The sequence below is a fragment of the Geotrypetes seraphini genome, chromosome 2 (genome assembly GCF_902459505.1).
Source record: "Geotrypetes seraphini chromosome 2, aGeoSer1.1, whole genome shotgun sequence".
NCBI lineage: Eukaryota > Metazoa > Chordata > Amphibia > Gymnophiona > Dermophiidae > Geotrypetes > Geotrypetes seraphini.
The window spans coordinates 528,684,360-528,705,253 of record NC_047085.1 but is presented as its reverse complement, the minus strand read 5'-3'; the positions used below and the strand labels follow the sequence as shown (position 1 = coordinate 528,705,253).

Below are 20,894 nucleotides of genomic sequence, written 5' to 3'. Positions count from 1 at the left end.
GTTTTTCCAGTTTCGTTTAATCAGTTGTATAGCTGTACTTGTCATAATAAAAAAGAGACGTCTTTTATGTTTATCTAGGGGATCTTTGTGCCGCCCCCCATAAAGACCCATCAAAAATGCCACCAACTAGATCTAGTCACCTTTTCTTCCAAAGAACCAGTCTATCCCAAGATTTACTGGAACCAAGCCATTTGGACTGACTCTCTATGGTCCGACCACCGTTTATGTAGTTTCCAATTTAACTGGCAAGTAAGACGCTCCCCAACCAAATCCAAAGAGGCAAAAAGACCTAAGAAAATGGTAGCTAGCAGAGGCATGATGAACCCAGTAGAATTCTGGTCTCACTAAGACATAACTTCTAGTTCAGACTCCTTTTCTGCGGACTCTTGGACCAACATGAGTACGCAGATATTAAACAAAATGGCCCCCACTAAACTTAGAAAAATAAGAAATAAGAATCTGGATGGCTGGTACGATACCGAGTTAGGAAATGTGAAAACGGGAGTTACAGAAACTCGAAAGACAATGGTTGAAATCAGGGGACAGTATAGGGAGGTTAAATTGGAGACAAAAATTAAGCAAATACAAAAAACTAATAATAAAGAAGCGCACTAACTTTTACGCCCAAAAAATTGGATCACCGACCACCAACAGTAGAAATTTCTTTGAATTTGTCAACAATCTCTGAGATATACAGACCTTCTCATGTTCTACCCTAGATTCCCCACCATCTGCAGATGACCTGGCTGAAATTTTCAACAACAAAATCAACAATTTGAGATCCAAACTAACGGGCTCCACAACAACCATTTGAACTACCCAGTTGTCCAACACAAAGATGAGCCTAGGGTAGATATGGCCTGGAATAATTTTACTACTCCATCCTGGCAACAGTTCTCCAAATACTACATGAAATATGCTGATTCTTACTGCAGATTAGACTGCTGCCCCCCAAATATAATGAGAGTGGCTCCAGTCACTTTTAAAGCCAAGTTATACAACTGGCTCTCCTCTCTTTTACTAACTGGTACTTTTCCTGAGGATTTAGGCCAGATTCTGATCACTCCGATCGTCAAAAATCCTAGAGAATCCACCAATCTGACATCCAATTACAGACCAATTGCGAGCACTCCCTTGTTCGTTAAGCTGATGGAAGGCTTGGTCAACCAGGAACTAGTAATGTATTTGGACAAATTTAGTGTACTGCAAGACAATCAGTCAGGTTTTCGCTCTGGGTTCAGCACTGAAACTGTCATTGCATCACTGCTGGATTTCCTTCATATCTTATTCAGTCAGGGTACCAGTGCCCTAATTCTGCAGCTAGACCTTAGTAGTGCCTTCGATCTGTTTGACCATGCCATTCTGATTGATTGAAATTTAGAGTCAATTGGTCTTTCAGGTAACATGTTAAAATGGTTTCGGGGTTTTTTGAGCAAACAGTCATATCAAGTCTATAGTGACAATAAAAAATCCTATAGTTGGGTAAACTCCTGTGAAGTCCCGCAGGGTTCTCCTCTATCCCCCACATTGTTCAACATCTACCTTGCCTCTTTGGGGAACTTACTACAAAGCTTAAAAGTTAAATTTTGTATCTATGCTGATGAAATCACCATAGTTATTCTCCTTATTCCCCTGACCTCCGACACAAAGATTAATCTATCATCCATTCTAAAGCAAATTGAACTATGGATGACTGAATTCAAATTGAAGCTCAACACAGATAAAACTAAATTTTTCCTGGCAAGTCCTAATGACAAATTCAAAGATTCATCAATCTCCTTGAATGGTCAGGTCTTCCCTATTGACCACTCCATAAAAATTCTGGGAGTGTCTCTGGACCGCCAACTTACTCTAAATGCTTACACAGATTTATTGGTTAAAAAATGCTTCTCGTTACTATGGAAACTCAGAACCATCAGAAAATACTTTGATGCAGCATCTTTCCGCTTACTGGTTGAATCTTCCATCTTGAGCATGCTCAATTATTGCAACATCATCTACCTGGGATCCTTCAAAAAAAACATTCTAAGAGTCAAGAGTCATTCAAAATTCGGCAGTTCGACTGATCTTTGGGCTGAAGAAATGGGAACACATAAGCCCCTATTATCAAAAACTCTATTGGCTGCCCCTGGAGGCGCAAATTCTGTTCAAGTTCTCTTGTCTGTGTTATAAATCAATATTTGGTCTGGCCCCCACTTACCTAGTTTCCCAATTTAACCTGGCAAGTTCTATTAGGCCCACACGACAAACACATCTGTTTACCTATCCGACAATATAGGCCTGCCACTACAAAAGATTCCTGGACAGAACTCTTGCCTTTCAGGCAGGCAAATGGAACGATTTGCTGACTAACATCATCATGCACTCCTCAACCTACCTCAATTTTAGAAAATTGGTAAAAACGAGTTTGATCAATCGGTTTGTAAACTAAGAATTTTTATACCTCTGCTAATTCAACCAGTAACCTTAAGATCTATATAGCTTTCCACTTCTTCCATTATGTAATGATTGCATTGATGACTTTGAGAACCTTTTCTTCCATTATGTAAGATTGTATTGAATTGTGACTTCTTCGCTGATTGTCCAGCGCTTCTTGTTGTAAACTGCCTCAAACTTTCATGCTTTGGTGGTATATAAGAATAAGAATAATTATTATTATTCTGGCATCTGCCCCCGTTCAGCCCCCCCCCCCTGCCTCCATCTAAGTGTCCACGGGTTTCATGGGACGAGGATTTTTTTCCTTGCTGACGCAGTTACATCCAATGAGGACTTGGACCTTGTGGAAGACCCTCAAGATCCCCTCAAAAGGGGGGGTGCAGATGATGCAGTTGGTTGGGTTTCTGAGCTGCTGGTTGGCGAGGATGCTTTGGTCGTGCGTATTTTTCACCGGGAAGAGCTGCAGGAGCTTTATCTTCAGGTGTCTTCAGGTCTACATTTTGATGAAGAAGCTAGGGACCCCCTCAGGTTGTTTACTCTCTGTTTCAGGGGATCAGGTCGGCCTCCCATTATTTTCCCATGCATCAGGATATTTGGGATGTGCTATATGCTCAGTGGAAGACTCTAGATGCGCCTTTCACCTGGCGCGGTCCATGGCTCGTCTCTATCCCATTCCTAATGAGGATAGGGATATTTTAAAGTCTTTTGTGGTTGATGCTGTAGTCTCAGCCATTGCTCGTAGGCATACGGTACCGATGGAAGGTGGTTTGGCCTTGAGGGACCCCCAGGACCGCACCTTAAACAGCTTTGAAGTGGTTGCCTTGGCTGTCCAGGTGGCAATTTGTGGCGGTCTAGTGGCCCAGACTTGTTTCCGGTGGTCCCGGAGTCTGCTGACTGGTCATTAGTTGATCTGGAGATGGCTAAGATTGAGCTTGATGCTTCTTATCTTTCTTTCTTTGTGGGGGTTTTATTGAGCAATTACCAACATATCCACAAGAATACAGAAATCAAGCTAACAGAAGAACACTAGTATTCTCAACTCCCTATCCCCCTCCCCTCCCTCCGGTCTTACAGCCACTTAGAGGCTTAACATTTTTGAAAAGAACTTGCTCTCCAGTCCATATATCTATCCCAAACTTTATGGTATGCTGGCAAAGTATTATGTCTGATAGCAGTTAGTTTAGACATAATGCAGGTAGCCCCGGTCTTCCTGGTTGCTTCCATCATGCTGCCAAAACTAATCGTGCTGCAGTGAAAATGTAGGCCACCAGTTTTTGCTCCGGTCTTGTGTATATCCTGGAAGTGGTATATTCAGCAGGCAATAAGCTGGAAGCAAGGGGCGGTGTTTCAGCAAAATGTGCACCACTAACTGGCCCACCAACTGCCAGTATGGTTGAATAAATGAGCAGGTCCATCACATGTGTAAAAAGTCTTATTTCGACTCACACCCTCGCCAGCAAAGACCAGAAGTTACTTTAGCAAACCTTTTAAGCTTAGTAGGTGTCAAGTATCACTGATAATACATATAATACCCTGTGCGTCTTATTTTTCTGATGCCAGATATGATTTGTTGCGAGCATCTGCCAAGTCTATGACCCTTGGGTGGCCACTTATCGTTCCCTGTGGCTTTATATAAGTCGAAGCTCAGTAAATTTCCTTTTTGGGGTTCCTTCCTTTTTGGGGAAGAGTTGGAGCTTGCTCAGGCTTGAGTGATTCTAAGATGCCTTGGCTTCTGGAGGACCGACCTTGTCCAGCGACTTGGGGTGGCACCAACAGTGGGCATCTGCATGAGTTTCGTCAATATCACCCGGGCTGGGATTCGGCCTCTTTCTCTTCCAGAGGACGTTTCTTTTAGTACATGCAGTCCTTTCAGGGAGCCCGCAGGGAGGGGTCGTGACTCTTCTGCTGGCTCCACCTCCACCTGTCCGGCCAAATGACTCCGGTAGGTGCCTGTATGTGGGAGTTTTACTGGGGGTGGGTTGAGATCATGATGGATCAGTGGTTCATGGCACATGAGTTTTAACATGGATAAGTGTAAGGTGATGCATGTTGGTAACAAAAATCTTATACACGAATACAGAATGTCCGGTGCAGTACTCGGAGAGACCCCCCAGGAAAGAAACTTGGGAGTACTGGTTGACAAGTCAATGAAGCCGTCCGCGCAATGTGCGACGGCGGTGAAAAGGGCGAACAGAATGCTAGGAATGATTAAGAAGGGGATCACAAACAGATCGGAGAAGGTTATCATGCTGCTGTACCAGGCCATGGTACGCCCCTTCTGGAATACTGCATCCAGCACTGGTCGCCGTACAAGAAGAAGAACACAGTACTACTCAAAAGGGTCCATAGAAGAGCGACTAAAATGGTTAAGAGGTGGAGGAGTTGCCGTACAATGAGAGATTAGAGAAACTGGGCCTCTTCTCCCTTGAAAAGAGGAGACTGAGAGGGGACGATCAAAATATTCAAGATAATGAAGGGAATAGACTTAGTAGATAAAGACAGGTTGTTCACCCTCTCCAAGGTGGAGAGAACGAGAGGGCATTCTCTAAAGTTAAAAGGGGATAGATTCCGTACAAATGTAAGGAAGTTCTTCTTCATCCAGAGAGTGGTAGAAATCTGGAACACTCTTCCGGAGGCCGTTATAGAGGAAAACACCCTCCAGGGATTCAAGACAAAGTTAGACAAGTTCCTGCTGAATCAGAATGTACGCAGGTAAGGCTAGACTCAGGGCACTGGTCTTTGACCTAAGAGCCACCGCGGGAGCGGACTGCTGGGCACGATGGACCACTGGTCTGACCCAGCAGCGGCAATTCTTATGTTCCTGGAGGTGATTCGGGACAGCTGTACGCTTGAGTTTTACTGGCCCTTGCCAGATCTTTTCTTCTCTTCTCCTTGTCAGGCAACTTTGAAGAAGTGGGCTTTTCATCAAACGCTGCAGAGATTAGATTGTTGGACCTCAAAACGGGTGGTTCCAGTGCCCCCTTTGGAAATTTGCACCGGCAGGTACTCCATTTACTTCATGGTGCCCAAGAAAAGAGGTCTTTTCGGCCTATTTTGGACCTTAAAGGTATAAACAGGGCACTCCGGGTTCAGTCTTTTTGCATGGAGACCCTGAAGACCATGATTCTCGCTGTTCAGTCGGAGAGATTTCTAACTTTTCTCGACTTAACTGAGGCCTACCTTCATATTCCGATTCAGGCCTCCCATCAGTGCTTCCTTCGCTTTGTGATTTTGTGCACTTCCATTTGGTCTGGCCACAGCTCTGCGGTCTTTCACCAAGGTTATGGTGGTGGTGGCAGCAGCGGTCTTGCGCAGGAAGGGTATTCTGGTTCATCCTTATCTGGATGACTGGTTTATTCGAGCGAAGTGTTTTCAGGAGAGCTCCAGGGTCACAGCTCGTATAGTGGAGTTTCTGCAGTCGCTGGGCTGGGTTGTCAACCTTTCCAAAAGTTGGTTGACTCCGTCTCAGCACATGGAGTATCTCGGAGTTCTCTTCGACACCAACCTGTGGAAGAGTCTTCCTTCCCGAGGCCCGGGTGCTGAAGTTGCAATCATAGATTCTCTCCCTGATGGATATTCATTGTACTCAGGTGAAGGATTTTATGTGGGTCTTGGGGCCAATGGCGGCCTCCCTGGGCTCAGGCTCATATGCGCTCCCTTCAGTATGCTCTACTTTGGTGGTGGTCCCCGTAGATTCATGATCTGAACTCTTGATCCCTCTTCATGGGTTGGTTCATTGCAGCCTGTGCTGGTGTCTTCAGTCTTTAAATCTGGTTTAGGGAGTGAGTCTGGATCAGCTCTAGTGAGCAGTGCTTATCATGGACTCCAGTCTCCTCGGGGTGCTCAATGTCTCGGTCACTTGGCTCAGCGCAGCTGGTTGCTGGTGGAGGCTTTATGAGCGATTAATATTCTGGATACCAAAGCCATTTGGTTGGTGTTGGAGGCTTTCCAGTCATTCTTGGCCTCCCTTTGTTCTTCCTTTCCTAATGTTGTTTACCATAAATGTTTTCTTTAGCCTTCTCAAAATTGTATTTCTTTCCCTTCTCCTTCCCCTTTGTATCCCATGTTTGTCTTAAGTGTTTTGTTTTCATTTTTTTTACATGAAATTGTCAGTCTCCCTCTATTAACTTATGTTATTATTATACTATGTACATCGCTTAGAATGTTGAATAAGCGATTAATCAAATATTGAATAAACTTGGAAACTTGGAAGTCAATTTGGGTTGTCTCCGACAATGCCACGGCTGTGGCTTATGTCAGTCGTCAAGGGGGGAGGGATCCAAGAGTCATCTGGTAGTGCAGGAGGCAGCTCTTCTCTTGGAGTGGGCAGAGGCTCGCCTTCTGGACATGTTAGTTTCCCATATAGCGGGAGTGGACAGTGTCCAGGCAGACTTCTTAAGTCGTCATGTGCTGGATCCTGGCGAGTGGTGTTTTGGGCTGGAAGCCTCCGAGTTGATCATGGATCTCATGGCTATGAGCGTCAACGCTAAGGCGCTGAGGTTTATCAGTTGGTACAGAGATTACCAGCCAGGGGCTGGATGTTCTGGTTCAGTCTTGGCCAATGTTTTTCCTCAATGGCCACTGGTGGGTAGAGTTCTTCGCATTGCTCAGCATGCAGGCCGAGTGATCCTTGTGGCTCCGGACTTGCCCATGGTAGGCGGATCTGGTTTGTCTTCTCGTGGCAGATCCTCTTCCTCTGCCCCTCTTGACTCAGGGTCCCATGCTCATGTTCGATCCAGGTCCCTTTTGTCTTATGGCTTGGTTCTTGAAAGGGAGCGCCTAAGTAAGAAGAGATATTCTGATAAGGTGATCTCTACCCTCTTGGGCTCTTGGAAGTTTTCCACCTCTCGGGCCTATGTTCGCATATGGCATCTCTTTGAGGAGTGGTGTTCTGTTCGTGATGTGGTGCCCTTTCAAACATATTTGCCTCACATCTTGGAGGTCTTACAGGATGGCCTGGAGGTGGGGCCTTGCCTGGTCCTCTCTACAGGTTCAGGTGGTGGCCTTGTCTTCTTTTTGCAGTCTGTTGCGCGGTCGCTGTTTGTCTTCTCCGATGTGGTCTGTTTCTTGAGATCGGCAAAATTGCTACGGCCTCCAGTTCGTCCTTTGGTTCCAGCCTGGGATTCTCAAACTGGTTCTTTCAGTGCTTGTTCGTCATCTTTTTGAGCCTCTTAGCTCCTGCACGTTGAAGGACCTTACTCTCAAGGCTGTATTTCTGGTGGCCATTACTTCTGCAAGACGTGTTTCCAAACTGCAGGCCTTTTTGTGTAGGCCTCTATTCCTAGAGTTCTCTAGGGAGGTGCTGTGCTGCGGCCAGTTCCCTTCTTTCTTCTGAAGGTCGTTTCTACTTTGCATGTCAACCAGTCGGTTTCCCTTCTGGTCTTAGTAGTCTGGAGGGCTCTTTGGAGCAGAGGCAATTGCGCAAGTTGGATGTCTTTAGGATCATTATACAAATGGATACAAACAGTTATACAAATGGATATCTCCACTTAGGTGCTCTGATGCCATTCAATGAATGTCTTTTTTTTTTCTTTTTTTTTACAATAGTATCTGTACCTCCAGATTCCATTATATCCAGTATTGGTTTGCCTGATATGTTTTTGCCCACAGTTACATCAGCAATAGTCCTGCAAAACTGCAATGGTGTGAAAATGGCAAGGGCGTACATAACCAGTGGTTACAGGGGTAATTATATAACTGTGCTTCATGTGGCACAATCTGAGCTCCAGGTCCTGTATAATGAGATCTTTGTGCCAAACCACCTTATAAGATGCAAGCCTAATATACAATCATTGTGCAAAACATTTATACAAATTTATGTTTATGTTCAGCAGACCCAGGAGTTCCTTAAGTCAGATCATCTTTTTGTTCTTCTCGCAGGTATGGGGGACGGTGGTTCTAAAGCTACGATTGTGCACTAAATCAAGGTGGCTATTGCTTCAGAAACCTGTTCCGGATTTTTCCAAAACTCATTCCACGCGGGGTCAGGCAGCCTTTTGGGTTGAGAGTTCTCTTGTGCCTCCAGTGGATATCTGTAAAGCTGCGGTTTGGTCTTTTCTCCATTCCTTTGTTCGCCATTACCATGTGGACGTTCAGGCGCTTCAGGACGTGGTGTTCAGTGAGCATGTTCTTGTGGCAGCCCTTCGGGAGTCCCACCCATGATGGGTACTACTTTGGTATGTCCCATCCATCTGTGCTGGTCTGGAGGGATGATAAAGAAGGATAAATTAGATTCTTTCTTGCTAATTTTCTTTCTTTTAGTCCCTCCAGACCGGCATAGAACCTGCCCTGTTGTTTTGCTCGTTTTTTTGCGAAGAATCTGGCTTTCTGTGATACTTTTTCTTAGTTTTGGGGAGTGTAATAGGAGCAGCGGCATTTGGTTCGTCTGGCTTAGCTGGTGACCTGTGGGGATACTTTGAAGGTTTTTTGTTCTAGTCAGTATCCAACAGAGTCTCCCTGTCCAATCCAGATAACTATTTTGTCTTCTCCATTTCCGTGGAGAGTTGTCGTGTTTATAGTTCACAGTTATTAAGTTCTTAGTTAGTTCCTGCTTGGCTAGTCGTCAGACTGATTGTGGATGGGACTGTACAGCCCACTTATACTACTGCCAAAAGTCAATGTGTTCTTGTCTCCACCTGCTGGCAGAGGAGTGTAGACCCATTCATCTTGTGCCGGTCTGGAGGGACTAAAAGAAAGAAAATTAGCAGGTAAGAACCTAATTTTTCCTTCTATAATTTCCTAAAAGAAAAGTCCAGAACCCATTATTAAGATGGACTTGGGGAATTCCAATGCTTTTTCCTAGGGTAAGCAGCATAAAATCTGTTTTAGTTTTTTGGATCTTGCCAGGTACTTCTGAACTGGACTGGCCACTTTTGGAAACAAGATACTGGACTTGATGGACCTTTGTTCTGTCTCAGTTTGGCAACTCTTATGTTTGATTCTGTACAGATTTATTATTTTTTATCTGCCTGCTTTTAACGAGTTTTAACTGTTTTGGGTTCTTTCTCTACAGCGGAATGTGAGAAGTTGATGGAGTTATACGAGCGTCTGGAAGAACTCGATGCTGCAAAAGCAGAGGTGAGAGCCTCCAGGATCCTGCACGGTTTAGGCTTCACACCAGCCATGCAGAGGAAGAAGCTGAAGGACTTCAGTGGAGGTTGGAGGATGCGAGTTGCTCTTGCCAGGTAGCCAATTTGTTGGTTTTTTAAAAAAAGTTTTGTTATTTTTACAAGTTTGTTTTATTTATTCCAATCTTCCGTTATTGATAGACTTGTATTCAGTGATTACGCCACCACAGCTGCACTTCCTTATATACTGTTAACTGACTGTGTGATATCATTCCCCAAGCTTCACACAATTGGGCAAAGCAGCTCCATCTATATATCTCTCTCTATATATAAAAAATCAGATGTATCTGTGTGTGACCCCCTTGCTACCCCCACAGTATTTATCCCAGATAGTAAGTGATATGTATACCAAGTTTGGTTGAAATCTCACACACACAGTTACAATCTTCACATACACAAAACCAAAATAAAAACAGCAAAATACAACTTACAAAAAGTAAAACAACAACAATACATCTATGCAAAACCTCGGACACTTCAAGTAAGGGATACATCTTATTGCTCTAATAATTTATTTAATGCTACCAGGTGTGTACAGTGCTTTTAAGATGCACACTGTAGAGAATCCACGCTGCTTGGAGTTCAGTTTAAACCCAGACAAACAAAACATATGGTGTGGTTATCTGAAATAAGATAGTGAAGCCAATTACAAGGAGTCGTATCTAGGATAGTAGGTAGTCAATTAGCTTCCCTATGGGTGTGAGAATTCTTTTGGCAGCTGGCTGACATTGTTCAGTAGGTTGGCAATTAGCTATGATATCAGCTGCTGAAAAAGATGGTTTGTATTTGCTAGTAGGTTTACCAAGAAAGCACTAAAACTTGTGAAAGAGATTCTTATTTTATGGATTAAAATGTTTAGACATGGACCTGAAAATAACCCCCCCCCTAAAATATCAGTTGTAGAAGCATTTCCTATTACTCAAACATAATTTAAGAGGTGCAGTCTACAGAAGCTTCTAACATAGCTTACCATACAATGTCTTATATCCTGCAAAATTCAAGTGGGATTTTGTGTGGCTTACAATAAGATATTTGAAGTTACATTACATTTTTGGTGAAGAATTGAAGTTGGTTATAAGTAGCTTATAAGATTGTTTTGTATGTCACTGGGTGAAGATAGATATTTTTAGCGCTTTGCTGAACTGGTAGTATGAGGAGATCTGATGCACGCATTGCAGCAGGCTGTTCCAGATCTTGGGTCCTTGGAATTCAAGGGTGGACTTGAATAGTTTCTTCCGGTGCATTTGTAGAGGAGATGAAAAGATCAGTTTATACCACTATCGTGTTCTTGAATTGTTGAAGGATCGTGCTACCTTGATATCAAATATTAGTCCCTGAGAGTTTTCTCCATATATGACCTTGTAGACCAGGGGTGTCCAACACGTCGATCGCGATCGACAGGTCGCTCGCTCAGGCGACCCAAGTTGATCACAGAGCGGGTTCCCTTCTTCCCTTCTTTTTGTTCCCCTCCTGACTGGCCTGCTCCTGAATTCTGCTGCTGCCTCCGCTGCTCAACATTTAAAAAAAAACAAAAAACCGCCTTGGAGAATTTATGCTCTGGGGGCTAACGTGTGCTTGTACCGGCTTCCCTTCTCTTCCCTTTGAAACTGGAAGTTATGTCCGGGGGGGGAGAGAGAAGGGAAGCCGGCACGCACATGTTAGAGCCCAGTTCGCGGCTAAAGCGGGAGACAGGTCAGTTAAGCTTGCGATTTGCTCTTCTTGCTGCCAGGTCCTGCCTACTTTCTGTTTCCTCAAAGGCAGGACCCGGCAGCATTTCTCCCAATAGGTCGATCTTGGGCCGATCAGCCTTCCTCTCCCCGACGTCAATTCTGCCGTCGGAGAGGAAGTTATGGCCAGCGGAACTTCCTCTCCGACGGCAAAATTGACGTTGGGGAGAGGAATGCTGGTGGGCCCGAAGCAAGGAGAGCTTGGCCGGCGGCGGGCAGCTTTCGGGGCCTGTTATCCAATGGCAGCGGCTTGGGGGAGGGCAGGGAGGGAGAAAGAGGGCAGGCAGGGAGACAGAAGGAAAGAAAAACAGAAAAAAAGAAAGGGGGCATGAAGAGAGAAAGAAAGAGAGGGCAGGGAGAGAAGAAGAAAAAGTTGGGAGGAGGGGAATGAGGTCAGGAGGAGAGGAAGCATACAGACTAAAAGAAGGGAAGAAAGATTGGATGCACAGTCAGAAGAAGAAAGTGCAACCAGAGACTCATGAAATCACCAGACAAGGTAGGAAAAATGATTTTATTTTAAATTTAGTGATCAAAATGTGTCTGAATTTATATCTGCTCTCTATATTTTACAATAAGAGGTTTTTTCAAAGAGGTCAAAGCAGATGACTCTATGCACTGTCACCTCAGTAACAACCATACAAAAATAGACAAATACCCACCCCCTCCCCTTTTACTAAACCGCAACAGAGGTTTTTAGCGCAGGGAGCCAGAACTCGGGGAAGAGGAGGAGGCCTAGCAATAATCTTCAGAGACCAGCTTAATTGTACGGCACTCAACACCAAATCCTCTCCCAACGCAGAAATATTAGCCATCTCACTCACCTCTAAATCCCTTGCCTCCGCGCTAACTATCACTCTATTCTACATCCCACCCCAAAAATGGTCCCTAGCCAAAGAGGACCTCACTGACTCCTTATTAACTAATTATCTAACAAGTCCTTACAACCTTCTATGCGGAGACATCAACATCCACCTTGAGCAAGCGGACCAACCAGAAGTTGCCGACTTCTGGTCACTCACCTCCCAACTAGGTTTCTTCAAACCCCCCCCAACCAAAACGCACCAAAAGGGTCATCAGCTAGACCTGGTCACATTCTCCTCCAACGAGCCGACCGACCCAAAAATATACTGGAAACAAGCCAACTGGACAGACTCCCTATGGTCTGACCACAGACTATGCGACTTTTCCTTGGGCTGCCAACAAAAACATTCAAGAAACAACAAAACAAGAAACATCACAACCCACACCACTAGAGGAAAGATAGACCCAGAGGAATTCTGGTCTCGCTATGACACCCACATAAAACAAGACGAAGAAATAGATCAACTCATGTCCACCTGGATCATTGACAGCACTAACATTTTAAATGAAATAGCCCCCTCAAAAACCCGCCACATCAGAACCACAAATCAGGAGGGATGGTTCGACACAGAGCTGTTACTGTTAAAGAGGGACCTCAGAAAGTCAGAAAGACTATGGATAAAGTCAGGAACCCAGGAACTCAGAACTGCCTGGAGACTCAAACTAAAAACCTACAAAAACCTTACCAAGGAAAAACGGAAAAAATTCTACTCACACTTAATTGGAAACATCACATCCAACAGCAGCAACCTCTTCAAACTCGTCAATAACCTTTACAACATTGAAACACTCACTAACAACCAGGAAGACTCAACACCAACCGCCAACACCCTAGCGGATTTCTTCAACTCCAAGATCCTAAAACTAAGATCAGCACTACCCACCAAGACCAACCCACTGGAGCTCTTTCCCATCCTCCCTGACATCGACATAGCTAAACCAGACCAAGGGTCTAGATCCGACCTAAACTGGAACCAATTTACCACAATCGACTGGAAAACCTTCAACAAATATTATAACAAATACACCAAATCCTTCTGCAAACTAGATACTTGCCCCCCAAATGTGATGAAAACGGCTCCGATCTACTTCAAAGCAAACATGCTACTATGGGTCAACTCCCTACTATCCGCAGGAAACTTCCCTCCAGAACAAGGACATATCTTAATAACCCCAATCATAAAAAACATAAAGGACTCTTCCAACGCACCTTCCAATTACAGACCAATAGCTAACATACCACTAATCACCAAAATCGCGGAAGGGGCAGTAAAAGCAGAACTCTCCGCATACCTGGAAAAATTCAATATCCTAAGCGACAATCAATCGGGCTTCCGCACGGACCACAGCACAGAGACCATCATCGCCTCCTTACTAGACCACCTGCACATACTCTTCAGTCGGGGCACCAGCGCCCTGATCTTACAATTTGATCTAAGCAGTGCGTTTGACCTAGTTGACCACACTATTCTCCTGGAATGCTTGGCCCACATTGGAATCTCAGACCGGGTACTCAGCTGGTTCCAAGGGTTCCTACGAAACAGATCCTACAGGGTACACAAAAAGGACAACTTCTCCTACAGCTGGGTGAACTCCTGCGGTGTACCACAAGGCTCCCCCTTATCCCCCACCCTGTTCAATATCTACCTCGCCTCCCTCAGTAACCTCCTTCACAAACTTAAGCTAAAATTCTTCATCTATGCAGATGACATCACAATTGTCATCCCTCTAACCAGTCTATCCCAGGAGCTTCTCAACTACATAACTAGCATACTCAGCCAGATAGAACTCTGGATGCTCTCCTTCAAACTAAAGCTCAACCCAGACAAAACAAAATTCTTTCTAGCCACCCCCAAAGACAAAATCAAAGACACCACAATCCAGGTGAAAGGATTGGTTTTCCCACTCGAACAAACATTAAAAATACTAGGAGTCACGCTTGACAAACATCTATCCCTAGAAAACCACACCGACCTCATTGTCAAGAAAGGCCTTTCAGCACTCTGGAAACTCCGTACCATAAAGAAATATTTCGATGACACTGCATTTCGACTATTAGTTCAATCCTCTATCCTCAGCATACTGGATTACTGCAATATCATTTACCTAAGCTCCACAAAGAAAATCACCAGAAGACTAAAACTGATTCAAAACACAGCTGTCCGCCTCATTTTCGGCCTGAACAAATGGGAACACATCACCCCCTTCTACCACCAACTGCACTGGCTACCCTTCGATTCCCGAGTCCTCTTCAAGTTCGCCTGCATCTGTTACAAGACAGTATTTGGTCTCTCACCAAAATACCTCTCCCCACATTTCAATATGCATTGCACCAACAAGAAATCCCGCAGAATCCAGTTGTTTACCTTCCCCTCCATAAAATCATGCCAGCTCAAAAGATTCATCGACAAAACTTTCGCCTTCCAGGCGGCCAAGCTGAACCCTTGGCTAGCCCAAATGATGCTAGAGGCCCCGACCTACCTAGACTTCAGAAAACTTCTCAAAACACACCTCTTCCGCGAACAAGACCCTTAGTCCTTACTCCCCGCATACACTCCAACCCCCCCCACCCCCACCTCCCCCCCCCCCCCCCCTTCTGATTTCCCACTCCCTCCATTTTATCCTCTAACCCAACTACGATAAACCTGTGACTCCTTCCGCGCTACCTGCAATTCCGATAAAATTTTTGTAAATCCGGGTTCAGACCGGATCCTAATGTAACGAATGTAAACCGCCTAGAACTCTCTGGGTATGGCGGGATATAAGAACCTAATAATAATAATAATAATAATAATCTGCTCTCTATATTTTACAATAAGAGGTTTTTTCAAAGAGGTCAAAGCAGATGACTCTATGCACTGTCACCTCAGTAACAACCATACAAAAATAGACAAATACCCACCCCCTCCCCTTTTACTAAACCGCAATAGAGGTTTTTAGCGCAGGGAGCCTATGAGCGTCGAGAGCAGCGCTGGGCATTCAGCGCAGCTCCCTGCGCTAAAAACTGCTATCGTGGTTTAGTAAAAAGGGAGGGGGTGGGTATTTGTCTATTTTTGTATGGTTGTTACTGAGGTGACAGTGCATAGAGTCATCTGCTTTGACCTCTTTGAAAAAACCCCGGAATAGGAATGATAATTAACAATTCTATGCGTACAGTGTGCATTGTGTTTTTTTAAAATTTTATTGTTGGTAGATCATTTTGACTTGGTCATTTTAAAAGTAGCTCGCAAGCCCAAAAAGTGTGGGCACCCCTGTTGTAGACTATACAAGAAGTCTTAAACAGTGTTCTTTTTTTTATCGGCAACCAGTGGAGTTCTCACAACAGTGGACTGGCCTGTTCAGATTGGCTTACTCAAAAGATTATCCTGGCTGCAGTGTTCTGGAGCATTTGTAATCGTTTGAATTCCTTCTCTGTGATACTGGGATATAGAGAGTTGCAATAGTCCAGATAGGGGAGTAGGACAGCCTGTACAACAATCCTGAAGCTATTCTGGCTTAAAACTTGTGTTGTCAATCTAAGTTGTCTTAGCCTGAAGAACTTTCTAACTACGGAGTCAATCTGGTCTCCAATAATCAGATATGAGTCCAGAATAACACCAAGAATTTTTGATTATTTTTCTATTTTTAATTTCTTTCCCAAGACTAACATCAGGTCCATATGAGGAAGGGACTAATGATCTCCAAACCAAAGGACACTGGTCTTCATTTTATTTAGTTTCAGGAAGTTCATCTACATCTCTGCACTCAGATCCTCAATGACCCCTGTTAGCTATTGTAATGTCATCACAAACCAAAAAGCAAAAAGAACTGCAGACAAAATGTACAAGATGCAGGCAATGTTTATTATATCAAATGTAAATGCAGTTATAGTACCACCCTTCAAACAAACCTAAGGACCCGACACGGTCCGTGTTTCGGTAAACACGCCTTCCTCAGGGGTCCTAACAGATATAAACCAAAATAAATATATAAATAAACAATTACAGATATGTGATTATGTAAAAAACTTTAAAACATGGACAAATGGTATGATGATAAATAGATAAAATACATAAATGTCATAAAACAGATTTGCGAAGACATGACAGCTTAAAAAATAATATAAATAAGAGCCATAAAAACCATCATGGTGAACAAATAACATCAATGAATGTGAAAAGTGATATAAAACTCATTATAATATACAGTAAATAAGGATATTCATAATATAATAAAATAATTCGTGACAAATCTGAATACACCCAAACATATGCAAACAGTGAGAAAGTGTGGTTTGAGGACAACAAATAGATTCAATTAATGCATGCTAAATGATATAAGGTGAACATAGGTGCAAAAAAGAAAGAGAAGGAGATAGCTGGTAGTGGAAAAATCTAATGGATAAGAAAAGGATAGCCGAAGGGAGACTGCAGGAGCAAGCACGTGGTGGAGCAGTGGGTGGAGCAGTGAGCGGAGGGAGAGTGTGCTTGAAGGGAAAGAGTAGCGGAGAAGGCTGAAATAGCGAAGAGAGGAGTGGAGAGGGCGGAAGGAGTGAAAGTAGGAGCGGAGAAGGCAGGAAAAGCAAAGGGAGAGGCGGAGAAAGCAGTAAAGAGGAGCGGAAAGAGAAGCACAGTAATCGGAGTAAGTAGAGAGGGAGGCAGACAGGACACGGAGAGGGGAAGAGGCGGAAGGTAACTCTGCCTACCCCCCGACATCACAGCCGAACTCCCCATAAAAGGGGATGAGCCAACGGCGAGTCCTCAGCGCTAGGCCAGCCGAAGGGAGACTGCAGGAGCAAGCACATGGTGGAGCAGTGAGCGGAGGGAGAGTGTGATTGAAGGGAAAGAGTAGCGGAGAAGGCTGAAATAGCGAAGAGAGGAGCGGAGAGGGCGGAAGGAGTGAAAGTAGAAGCGGAGAAGGCAGGAAAAGCAAAGGGAGAGGCGGAGAAAGCAGTAAAGAGGAGCGGAAAGAGGAGCACAGTAATTGGAGGAAGTAGAGAGGGAGGCAGACAGGACACGGAGAAGGGAAGAGGCGGAAGGTAACTCCGCCTAACCCCTGAAGTCACAGCCGAACTCCCCCATAAAAGGGGACGAGCCAATGGCGTGCAGCCGTTCGGCGCATGACGAAGGCGAGCGGCAAAGGCGCTCGCCTTAGCGAGAGCGTCTTTGTGAAGGGCCTCAAGAAGGGCCTCAAGGAAGGGCTCTGGATAACCGCCAAGGTAAGATCTCAACACATAACAAGGCGAAGTACAACCACCAGGCACATATAGCTAGCTAATTAACTTTTAGACTATCTTTTAAACTGTCTATAACTTTCTATAACTAGCTATTAATTTTTAGACTATCTTTTAAACTTCTTATCAAACTTTCATACCAGGCAGACCCTTCTAACTAGCCAACAAGCAGACAGACCTCTCAAACTAACAACAGGCAGACCTCACCAGTCACTCTATCCTTCTAACTTTCAAACCATTTAACAGGCAGACCTTTCTAGCCAACTAACAAACAGGCAGACTTAACTAACATAAGAACATAAGAAATGCCTTCACCGGATCAGACCATAGGTCCATCTAGTCCGGTGACCCGCACACGCGGAGGCTACGTAGGTGTTCCTTGATGAAGACCTTGTTTACTTGTATCCCTCAATGTGATTTGCAAGAAGGTGTACATCCAACTTGCCCTTGAATCCAAGAATGGTGGTCAATTAACTAACTACCTCTATCCTTCAAACTTTCACACTAACAATTAGCTGATTACCTCTATCCTTCAAACTTTCACACTCTCTTGACAGGCAGACTTTCAAACCATCTAACAGACAGATTTTTCTAGCTAACTAACGAACAGGCGGACATAACTAACAAAAAAACCCAACAAAAACACTTGAAAATGGCAGGAAGATCTAGAAGCAACAAGACTACAATCAAGACAGGCAGTCCAGTCACCGAAGGGATCCAGGAGGTGGCCACGGTCCAAGTGCAGACAGAGGGAGAGCCAGGAACATAGTAACATAGTAGATGATGGCAGATAAAGACCCGAATGGTCCATCCAGTCTGCCCAACCTGATTTAATTTAAATTTTTTTTTTTTTTTTTTTTTTCTTCTTAGCTATTTCTGGGCAAGAATCCAAAGCTTTACCCGGTACTATGCTTGGGTTCCAACTGCCGAAATCTCTGTTAAGACTTACTCCAGCCCATCTACACCCTCCCAGCCATTGAAGCCCTCCCCTGCCCATCCTCCACCAAACGGCCATACACAGACACAGACCGTGCAAGTCTGCCCAGTAACTGGCCTTGTTCAATATTTAATATTATTTCTGATTCTAAATCTTCTGTGTTCATCCCACGCTACTTTGAACTCAGTCACAGTTTTACTCTCCACCACCTCTCTCGGGAGCGCATTCCAGGCATCCACCACCCTCTCCGTAAAGTAGAATTTCCTAACATTGCCCCTGAATCTACCACCCCTCAACCTCAAATTATGTCCTCTGGTTTTACCATTTTCCTTTCTCTGGAAAAGATTTTGTTCTACGTTAATACTCTTTAAGTATTTGAACGTCTGAATCATATCTCCCCTGTCTCTCCTTTCCTCTAGGGTATACATATTCAGGGCTTCCAATCTCTCCTCATACGTCTTCTGGCGCAAGCCTCCTATCATTTTCGTCGCCCTCCTCTGGACCGCCTCAAGTCTTCTTACGTCTTTCGCCAGATACAGTCTCCAAAACTGAACACAATACTCCAAGTGGGGCCTCACCAATGACCTGTACAGGGGCATCAACACCTTCTTCCTTCTACTGACTACGCCTCTCTTTATACAGCCCAGAATCCTTCTGGCAGCAGCCACTGCCTTGTCACACTGTTTTTTCGCCTTTAGATCTTCGGACACTATCACCCCAAGGTCCCTCTCCCCGTCCGTGCATATCAGCTTCTCTCCTCCCAGCATATACGGTTCCTTCCTATTATTAATCCCCAAATGCATTACTCTGCATTTCTTTGCATTGAATTTTAGTTGCCAGGCATTAGACCATTCCTCTAACTTTTGCAGATCCTTTTTCATCTTTTCCACTCCCTCTTCGGTGTCTACTCTGTTACAAATCTTGGTATCATCTGCAAAAAGGCACACTTTTCCTTCTAACCCTTCAGCAATGTCACCTACATACATATTGAACAGGATTGGCCCCAGCACTGAACCCTTAGGGACTCCACTAGTCACCTTTCCTTCCTTCGAGCGACTTCCATTAACCACCACCCTCTGGCGTCTGTCCGACAGCCAGTTTCTGACCCAGTTCACCACTTTGGGTCCTAACTTCAGCCCTTCAAGTTTGTTCAACAGCCTCCTATGAGGAACTGTATCAAAGGCTTTGCTGAAATCCAAGTAAATTACATCTAGCATATGTCCTCGATCCAGCTCTCTGGTCACCCAATCAAAAAATTCAATCAGGTTTGTTTGGCATGATTTACCTTTTGTAAAGCCATGTTGCCTCGGATCCTGTAACCCATTAGATTCAAGGAAGTACACTATCCTTTCTTTCAGCAACACTTCCATTATTTTTCCAACAACTGAAGTGAGGCTCACCGGCCTGTAGTTTCCTGCTTCATCCCTGTGACCACTTTTATGAATAGGGACCACATCCGCTCTCCTCCAATCCCCAGGAATCACTCCCGTCTCCAGAGATTTGTTGAACAAGTCTTTAATAGGACTCGCCAGAACCTCTCTGAGCTCCCTTAGTATCCTGGGATGGATCCCGTCTGGTCCCATCGCTTTGTCCACCTTCAGTTTTTCAAGTTGCTCATAAACACCCTCCTCCGTGAACGGCGCAGAATCTACTCCATTTTCTCGTGTAACTTTGCCAGACAATCTCGGTCCTTCTCCAGGATTTTCTTCTGTGAACACAGAACAGAAGTATTTGTTTAGCACATTTGCTTTCTCCTCATCACTCTCCACATATTTGTTCCCAACATCTTTTAGCCTAGCAATTCCATTTTTTATCTTCCTCCTTTCACTAATATATCAGAAAAAATTTTTATCTCCCTTTTTTACATTTTTAGCCATTTGTTCTTCCGCCTGTGCCTTCGCCAAACATATCTCTCTCTTGGCTTCTTTCAGTTTCACCCTGTAGTCCTTTCTGCTCTCCTCTTTTTGGGTTTTTTTATATTTCATGAACGCCAACTCTCGCTTTTATTTTCTCAGCCACTAGGTTGGAGAACCATATCGGCTTCCTTTTTCTCTTGTTTTTATTGATTTTCTTCACATAAAGGTCCGTAGCCATTTTTATCGCTCCTTTCAGCTTAGACCACTGTCTTTCCACTTCTCTTATGTCCTCCCATCCTAACAGCTCTTTCTTCAGGTACTTTCCCATTGCATTAAAGTCCGTACGTTTGAAATCTAGGACTTTAAGTATCGTGCAGCCGCTCTCCACTTTAGCTGTTATATCAAACCAAACCATTTGATGATCGCTACTACCCAGGTGAGCACCCACTCGAACATTAGAGATACTCTCTCCATTTGTGAGGACCAGATCCAATATCGCTTTTTCCCTTGTGGGTTCCGTCACCATTTGTCTGAGCAGAGCCTCTTGAAAGGCATCCACAATCTCCCTACTTCTTTCCGATTCCGCAGACGGAACATTCCAGTCCGCATCAGGCAGGTTGAAATCTCCCAACAGCAGAACCTCCTCTTTCCTTCCAAACTTTTGGATATCCACAATCAGATCCTTATCAATTTGCTGCGATTGAGTCGGAGGTCTGTAGACTACACCCACGTAGATAG

General features: G+C 44.4%; 1 pseudogene; it reads left to right on the top strand.

Moving 5' to 3' along the window:
• The window catches only part of LOC117354784, a 183,025-nt pseudogene that overhangs the window by 46,766 nt on the left and 115,365 nt on the right, over window positions 1-20,894 (top strand).